This window comes from Trichechus manatus, unplaced genomic scaffold (genome assembly GCF_000243295.1).
Source record: "Trichechus manatus latirostris isolate Lorelei unplaced genomic scaffold, TriManLat1.0 scaffold00033, whole genome shotgun sequence".
In the NCBI taxonomy this organism is placed as follows: Eukaryota; Metazoa; Chordata; class Mammalia; order Sirenia; family Trichechidae; genus Trichechus; species Trichechus manatus.
Window position 1 is genome coordinate 20,485,063 of NW_004443969.1, and position 9,767 is coordinate 20,494,829.

Genomic DNA, 9,767 nt, shown 5'->3' on the forward strand with positions numbered 1-9,767 from the left:
GGATCTTTGCTGTGGAGGGACGGTGTGGTGCTTCTGCCTAGAGTGCCATTTTGCCGGAACTCTCTGCTTTGGTAGTTATTAAGCTGGAACCATTGGTACATACAACACCTAGTGACAAATGTGGCTAATTTTAAAGTGAATGCAATCCTTTCAGGGCAGAACTATATGCTGAAGGAATTCTAGGTGACAGTTTCCAATGAAATGCATATATACAGGACAAGATTCAGCACTTAAAACAAACCAAAGTCATTGCCATCAAGTTGATTCCGACTCATAGAGACCCTATAGGAGATAGTAGAACTGCCCTGTAGGGTTTCCAAGGAGCAGCTGGTGGATTCCAACTGCCGACCTTTTGGTTAACAGCCAAATGCTTAACCACTGCACCACCAGGGCTCCCCCAGCACTTAAGTGGCTATGAATTATGGATTAGCTCAAATACTCATAATTCTATTTAGAATCTGTAACAAAAATCTTTTTTATGACTTCTACAGGTGGAGTCTGCATTTCACTACAGATGGAGTCGCTGGGTGATACAAATGTTTAAGCACTTGGCTACTAACTGAAGGGTTGGAGGTTAGAAACCACCCAGAGGCACCGCAGAAGAAAGGCCTGGAAATCTTCTTCTGAAAGGTCACAGCCTTGAAAACTCTATGCAGAGCAGTTCTACTCTGATATACATGTGGTCTCCATGAGTTAGAATCAACTATAATGCCAATATATATTAAAAAAACCCAAACCTGCTGCTGTTGAGTTGATTCCAACTCATAGTGACCCCATAGGACAGAGTAGAACTGCCCTATAGAGTTTCCAAGGAGCACCTGGTGGATTCAAACTGCCAACCTTTTGGTTAGCAGCCGAACTCTTAACCACTATGCCACCAGGGTTTCCATAATGCCAATATGAAAAACCCTAATTCATTTTCTGCGTACTAGTGTAAAACTAGAAATGTTGAAAAAATAGATACAGATCACTTTGCTTAAAAAACACACACACAAATAAATGATAAAGTACATCATTACAATTAGGGGTGGGCTACCTGCCTGGTCTTTAAAACTAGTGCCTATATGTGATTGTCCAGTGGCTCCACAAATTCTCAAATGACATCCATCTCCACTCCATTTTTGGATTGATGATTTCGTTAAAAGCCATTCTCCCATTGTAGTTTTGCTTTCTCTGCTTTAATGTGGTCTGTGGGGTTCATTAGACCCAGTGTGTTAATGGCATCAGCTGGGTTTAGGTTTCACTGCAGCTGAACCTCACCATTGCTAATCATTGAGCTAACATATGCCAATATCGTGGTACCTAATGACTCCTTCTGCAGTTACTCCTTTATATTCCCGTATCTCCCACTCTAAAAGGCCAAAGTAACACTGATTACTGTGTGAACTGCAGTATGGTGAGAGCACTCATGGCTCCCTCTCTTTTAGACAGCAAGATATGTACTTGGTTTGGAATGCTTTAGCTTTGCCAGGCTTTTCCAGTGTCCTTTTTCATTCCTTCCTTCTCACCCGCCAGTTCTTATGGTTGATACATGAGGCAAAAAGCAGGTGCCTAAAGTAGTCCCCGGGTGGCGAAAACAGTTAAGTGCCTGACTATTAGCCAAAGGGTTGGTGGTTCAAACCCACACCGAGGTGCCTCAGAAGAAAGACCTAACGATCTGCTTCCAAAAGCTCACAGCCTTGAAAGCCTTGTGGAGCATAGTTCTACTCTGCCACACATGGGGTCGCCATGAGTCGGAATGGGCTCAATGGCAACTAACAACAAGACCAAAGTAGCAGAGACTTTGTATATTTGCCTTTCAACTTGTACATCCAGTGTTGTCTAGGCCTCAAAGCAGCATAGCTCAAAGCAATCTTCATTTGCTTTCTGCAACCTCATTGCTCTCTGGGGACACTGAGCCGTCCGAGGGAGAGTGGGAAAATACTAAGGACAGTATATTGCTCTTTAGAATTTTTGATATTCTGAGAGAATTTGGTCTTTATATCTTGTTTTAGGCTTCCTTTGATCTCTGAGACTTGGATAAAAGGCACCATCTGATCTCCTTCTCTCTCCACTTTACCCTAATGTCACTCTTAAGGGAAAGTTGGGGGCCTAAAGTTGAGGGACTGCTAGTTTGGGGGGGTGGCAGCACAGTGGGGTGGCAGAGAGTAATTCTGCTCCAAGGAGGATCCTGCCCAATTTTTTAAACTTAATAGGATTAGTCATGGGAACTATTTTTAGCAGGAGTTCAACTCTATCCATGTATTTTAATGTGGGAAAATTGTGTCCTTTTCCCTCTGCTAATGTTTGATGTATTCCAGCCCTCCTGTGAGCGTGTTTGGTATCTTAGGGGATCTGGAGTGGAGGAGAACTTCCTCTTGGATTCTCTCTGTTTTCTTTCGTGAAAATGACATTCCAAAGCTGTTTCACTTTCTGACAGGAAATGGAGCCTTGCCAAAAATGATTAAAGTCCAAGAAAGCATAACAGTTCCAAAGCTGCAGCAGTTCTTTAGGAGTCTGAGTTTGACATTGTGTCAAACAAATGTGAAATATTGTTTAATAAATTTGAATAATACAGAGATAGGAAAAAATCATTCTTGGCTTATAGCAGTAGTGGTTTGTATTAAGTATGTAAAAGACTACCTACCTTTAATACATTGAAATAAATATGTAAATACACTTGTGTAATATTAGCACAGCCTATTACTTTACTTCATTATTCTAGTCATACGTGTGAGACAAAGGTCCTATTTTAGATACATGTTTTAAGTTTTAAAGTATATATATTTCTACAGCATTTAGGGGAAACAACTTCTGGTTGTGTGCATAGTACATTTTTTATTTTTAAATTTTGTGATTAATTCAATGGGTTTATCAATAAATGGTTTATAATTTAGACCAAAATACTTTCATTTAAAAGGGCTAGAAGTAATAGCTGAAATGAAACTTTCAGTAATAGCTGAAGTCATAAGTCCATAAAGCTTTTTTTTTTTTAATGATAGAGGCCTCAATTACTTTACTGACAATGCTAGTTAAGTAGTTTTATTTTTCCACCAGAGAATTATGCATTTAAGTATACGACTGTGTGCGCCCTCCCCCAAAACAAGAAAACTAGCCTAGAAAAAAAAAAAATCACACAAATCCATAAAAAACACCTCTTCCCTGAAAAAAGACCTTTATGTGAGAAACCTATAAAACATTACTCTTTTGAACTCCTTTGCAAGACAATTATATAAAAAACCTAATTATTCATTTCCTTCCACTCTTCCAATATATATTTGCAATACCTGTTTTTAGTGCAAAAAGTTCAATCTTTTCTGTATCTACTGACATTCAACGAGTACCACAATTCATGACCACTTTTTAGACAAGTTAAATTGATTAGAGAAGTCATTCAATGTCATTGAGTACCATTTGTCACTTCATAAACAGCCACAATCTGCTGCCTACAAATGCAGAAGGACCGCCAAATAAATCACATCAAACAGCGGGAGTAGATACTACGCCTTCATCTATAATTGGTACAGCCCTCTCCTGTCACATTTGTTCATTCTTGTGATTCTGGTGTGGATTGACACTGACACGGAAAGGGCAGCCACTGTCAAAAACGTTAGTGAGTCTATGTTTCGGTGATGTACGTGCTAATAGATATCCATCATAATATTACATTAACGTCTCCCATGTATCAAATGTACAACGTAACCGTCTAGGTATCTGATGATGTGGCCATACGGATCTATTCTAACAGGTGATAAGCTCTTTCAGTTTGAAGGGAAATTGATAAATGCCAAAGGAAATACACGATTAATAGATATACCAAAAACAAACAAACAAAAAAAACAAAAACACAAGAGAAGCTTGCATATGCTCTTCCGCTGGACGTAATTGTAAAGCACTATAGTTTACTTCCAGGCTCATTTTCATAAAATATGATCAATAGATACACTGTGTTTTTCTCATTTCAAAAAGTCTCATTTTAAGAATTTTTTTCTTGTAAAAAAAGAAACGTCCACTATTACAATTAATACATGATATTATGTCCTAAATTTAGGCTTGAAAGAAAATCTGCTTTCAAACGGTCAAAACTCATTACCCTACAATCTCTCTTTCTCTCTATCTCTCTCTCTGTGCATACACACAAGCTACTGTATATATTATACCATACTGCCATACTAACATTAAAAATTAACATAAATTAATGAAGACAATATAGTTCCATAATGTCAAGACTTTAAACACTCCAGACTATAGGGAAATGGAAATGGACTTCAGTTGTTGCTGAAACATCTCTAATATATTGTATTCCACTCTGCAGAGATAATGACCACATCTGGAAAATTCAGCGTTACATTAGAACAACTTCATTTTATTGGGTTTTTACACTTGCCTGGAACTTTTCCTACATCATCTCCTCTAATTTTTATAGCAAGTAAAAGAAGTAGGCATTTGTATTCCCGTTTTATAGACGAGGAAATGGAGGCTCCAAGAAGATAAATGAAGTGCACAGCATCATCCAAAAAGAAAAAGAACTACGATCTTGAGCTCAGGACTGTCTGCCTCCAAACTCCTATTATATGTTCTTTGCCCTGTTAACAAATCTTTGAGAACAGAACACATACTGATAATGCCAACAGAGAAAGAGGCCAATCCGTATCCTCTGAAAATGTCACCCTTCTCTGAAGTACCATATAAAAAAACCCAAAACCCATTGCTGTTGAGTCGATTCCAACTCATAGTGATCCTATGGGACAGAGTAGAACTGCCCCATAGGGTTTCCAAGGAGCGGCTGGTGGATTTGAACTGCCGACCTTTTGGTTAGCAGCCAAACACTTAACCACTGTGCGACCAGGGCCCTGAAGTACCATATAACTTGAGCTATTTCCTGGGAGCAGAGGTGTCTACACAAAGGGGCATTCTCCATGAAACCCCTGGGTCCGTGCTTGGGACACTTAGCTTCATCCAACATCCAAGATGGAAAACTTTTCTAATAGAAGAATTAGGCGGGGGACTGTTGGAAGAGGTACACGAAGATGCTACTTGCCACAAGTTCTGAAACAAGTCAGTAATTGAAATGAAAGGTTCTCATTTTCCTATTTAATTAACCAAAATCTATCATAAGTTTTTTGTGTTCTATGAAGAAAATAAGAACTCCTGGTGGCATAATGGTTAAGCACTTGGTTGCTAGCAAAAAGTCAGCGATTAGAACCTACCAATGGCTCAGTGGGAGAAAAGGTGGGCGATCTGCTGCTATAAAGATTATAGCCTAGGAAACCATAAGAGGGAAGTTCTACTATAGTGTCTCTATGAGTCAGAATCAACTTGACGACACATAGCAGTAAACAACAACATGAAGAAAATCAGCCCTTGAGAAAAAGCAGGAACAGTCCCATTACTGATGAATGGAACTTAAAAACTATTGTTAGAAAAACTTTCCAAAGGGCCTGCCTTACTTTCCTGGCGGATCTCATTCTTTAGAAAAAAAATGGATTCAGATGGACTTTGAATAGATCTGTATCATTAGAAACGAGTTGCTGGCAACCTTTTCCAAAAGATTCATAACTAGACAATGTAATTTTACTGTAGTTTGACTCATTTAAAATCCATAAGACCTGTATTTGTTGACATGGAGTTTGTTGTAAAAAACAGTAAATCTATTTTTCTTTTCTGAAAGATAGTTGAAAGGAAACATACATGAATTTATTTGAAAATAGGTTTGGACAAATAAATGGCAAAAAGTAATTCTAGTTATTTGACTGAAGTCACAAAAATGGAAGGCTCTTATTGATAAACAACACAGAATTGACCAATACCCAAAGCAGACAGCTTTCATGGGACTGTGCTCATTGTCAACGAATGTTGTGAAAAGGTCAATGGTTAATTAAATAATCCATCACCTCAGGATAGTGAGTAGTTCTCAACTCTGACAATCAGTGACAGAAATATTAAAAGGTCAAAAAATGAGTTACAATATGTTCCAGTTTGTTATTATGTATTATAAAGATGTGGCTCAATTCAAGAAGTAGAAGATAAAAAAGGTTCATATTCTGCTAGAAACATACTTCCCACACAAATAAATGTTTGATTATTCACTGATAGGAATATGCTCTGAGTTTCTCTGAAGCCATAGGCTTCTTTTGATTTTTGTACTTTTTGAAAAAAAAAGTATGTTTTTGGACAGAGAACGTTTTGTGCGCATACTTGAAAAACTTCGTCATGGGAGGTGGACTGGGGGTAGGGGGAGAAGTTTCTTTTTCCAGAATTACTTTCTCTGGGGTCTGGTAGTTTCAAACTGCTATATGCTCTGTGAAAGAACGTCTTTGCAAACGTGGTGGCTTTCAACTGCAGACTGTACTTTTCTTCCTATACTGTGTAACTCTGTTACTTTCAGAGACTAGTAACCTCTCCAATTCCCTTACATCAAGTCCAGAATAACCCTTCTGTAAATTAAAAGTGCTACACAAACTTAATGTATCAATTCGACCTAATTTCCTTTGCCAGGATTGGCTGCTTCATTATCCTTTCCAGACATTACATTTTTATTCAATGGGAATTATTATTTAATTTGGGCTGCCTTATCTAGCAAAAATTCTTTCTCCCTCACCCTCCCTTATTTCTTCTTCCTGCCCCTTGAGTGCGCTTGATTTATTCTGAATTTTTAAGTCCCAAGTGTATTTTTTTTTCCTGTGCTATAGGTTGACTAAAAGAAATACCACCCACTTTAGTCTTTCCACCAGCCTTTCTCCTTTACCTCTTGGGGCCAAAATACGCAACACAGACAATGAAAAGAGGTGTCTCAGAATAACTGCTTTCCCGGAAGCCATAAATCACGTACGATTAAAGTAATTGGCACCAATAGAAAGAAAACATGCTTCTGTGCTTTGGCTCTTTAGTTTTGCATGTGAGAGGAAACTAGTCACCAGTTGAGATCACTGCAGGTTTATGAGAGATAATGCTTTATTTAAACAGAAAAACGAAGCCTCTTCTTTCTCCCTTGAGGCTGTGGGGCTTGGGGAGTGATATTATATGGCCACGTCACTGCAGCAATCTGCTGAAATGTTCATTTATATGGCTTCTAAACGAGGGGTGCCTCGCCAGGGACTTCGACCCATGACTGTGCACAGCTTTACCCCCTTGCTGTCTGGGTGATCACTGCCGTTTCGAATATAGGCAAGTGTTATATGATTATTTTATCTTTTACTGTAAAGCGTTTTGAGAGACTTTGTATGAGAGGCAATATAAAAATAAATTGAATTGAACTATGGCTTCACCTCCTCACTTTTTAGTACAGAAACCTTCAGAGCAGAAAGTGCAGCATGGTGACAAAAGACAAGATTAAGATGATGTCAGTAAAACGGTCAGCTCTGGAAAGCCTTGACCCTGCAGGAGTAGTTATGTGTGTGTGTGTGTGTGTGTGTGTGTGTGTGTGCACGCGCGCATGCATGCACACACACCAGCACATTTGCATGGGTGCACATTTTGGTTATTGTCATACTTGCCTATGTTTTGTATTTAAAATATTACCACCAATTACAGAACATCATATTTGTGTGTGTTTTTTTTTAAGTCAGCTATTTTGAGTAATAAGATATCCAGAATTTATTTTCTGTTAATGCATTTTTACAAAGGCAAGAAGACTTGTTAATTATACAAATATCTACTTTACATAACATATCACGGTGCATTAAAAGCAGCCTGGTTAGCCTCTGAAAGGCCAAGGTCTGAACCACATCATATTACTTTCAGAATCCACTACTGAAATAATTTTTCTTTTAAAATAAAATAATCTTGGCTTAGGGTAATAGGTTTTTCCTGCAGAAATATGATTTTGGGTTTTATGACACAGCATCAATACATTATTTTAATAAATGGCTCTTGGTACACCAGAAGTGCTGTATTTTGACGATATCAGCCAAACTTTTCATTTGTTTAAGCAGGAAAAGTAGGGTGCCAAAATAAAGCTACTCCAGGAGAACATCTCAAGAATGTTTATGAAAACTCTGTTACAGCTACATTTATTAGAGTTAAAGCGTAGTACTGATTTGTCATGCAGAATTCCAGGGAAGTGAGTAATTTCTATTTCTCTAAATGCCAGCATTTCATATTTTGAGGCAACAATTTGCTTGTAAATATGGAACTAGAGACATAGACTTGAAAGTGACAAAAGATATCAGAGACTTGTCATTATCTGGCAATAGTTATTAGATGTACTTGCTCCTATGACATCGTGTTTCTCATAAAAGTAAGTTGGAGGATAGAAAAGTTTATCACACGAGGCTCTCTCCAATGGGCCTGAATTATTATTATCATTATTATTATCTGAGTTAGATGATCTACTAATGGGTATGTCTTCCGATTCTCAACTGATCATGCAGTGACTCAGGACCTGGCAATGTTTCATTCTGCTGTGCATGGGGTTACCATAAATTGGGGCCAATTTGAAGGCCGCTAACAACACCAGCGTCTTTGCAGAATGGCTCCCCACTATCCCCATTCCCACCTCTCACAAAACAGAGACTTCCCTGCGCACCTCATTCCTATCTCCACCCAGGCACTCTGAGACTCTCCTTATAGATGAGTGTAAGCAGAGGGAGGGTCAGACTCATTTCAAAATTGTGATTCCACTGACTTAAATTATAAAAATATACAGAGAAAATCTCTTCCTTGCACCCACAGTCCTGATTATGAGATTACAGGGAGCACTTCCCTCTTTAGATTATTTGTTGCTTATTACTCCTTTTTATCTAATGCTCTCAAGAATATTTTTGCATAGTGAGTCAGATTCTCCCAGGTATCTTGGGGAATAAGTGGGAATGTTGTTGTCTCCAGGCAGTACCTGGTCCCTTGGGAGCCTGAGAGGATGAATGTTTCTTCAAAGGTGCTTATTGTCTTAGGATGGCCCAGAGACGCTCGCAGTCATTCATTTATGTGCTCATTCTGCTTTGTGGGACAGTAAGCTCTGGTTAGGAGGAGGGCCACTATTCCTCTGCCCCCAGAATTAAGATAACAGATGTATATCTGCACACGTTAGCATTTCTTCTACAAGTGGCTCAGAGTAGAATGCGGTTTTGCCTGGAAATTTAAATACAAAAATAGGAACATATCTCAGGAAGACATGAGGAAAGGGAGATATATTTTGCAATTTACTGCGTTACAGTTCCTAACACCTTCCCCCCAGTTGTATTTATTTTTCTGTTTCGACTACGACTCTGTGCCCAGACAGATACAGTTACTGCCGGCAACCTTACTACATCACCTTTGTACTTTTCTTTTCTCCTTTGCTTCTGCATTTGCCCAATGTCTTTATAGCCACCACACACACACACACACACACACACATCTTACTCAACAGGACACAAGACCATCGACTTTTGTTCAAATATGCCAGGTATTTTTACACCCATTGGCGTTTCTTCATGCTGATCTCTCAGAATGCAATCAATTTTGCCATTTCTGAATATTGAAAACCCACTCATCTTCAAATCCTTTCTCAAGCATCTTCTTTTTCATGAAGCCTTCCCCAATCTGAGCAGCAGAAATGAGCCTCAGTTTTCCATCTTCAAAAAAGGGGACTATAACTTCCCCTTCATATGGTGGTTATGACAATCAATGGAGAGCGTGTGTTTGCAGCTGTCTAGTAAAATGCCCTGGTGTTCTTTAAATGAATCACTTCTTCCCTTGAGAACCAGGAGAACTTTGTACTTATAATACTCATTCTATTATGCATAGAATGCAAATATCTTTCTAATCACTGTAGACCTTAAGGAAAAGCTTAACATTATTTAAATACT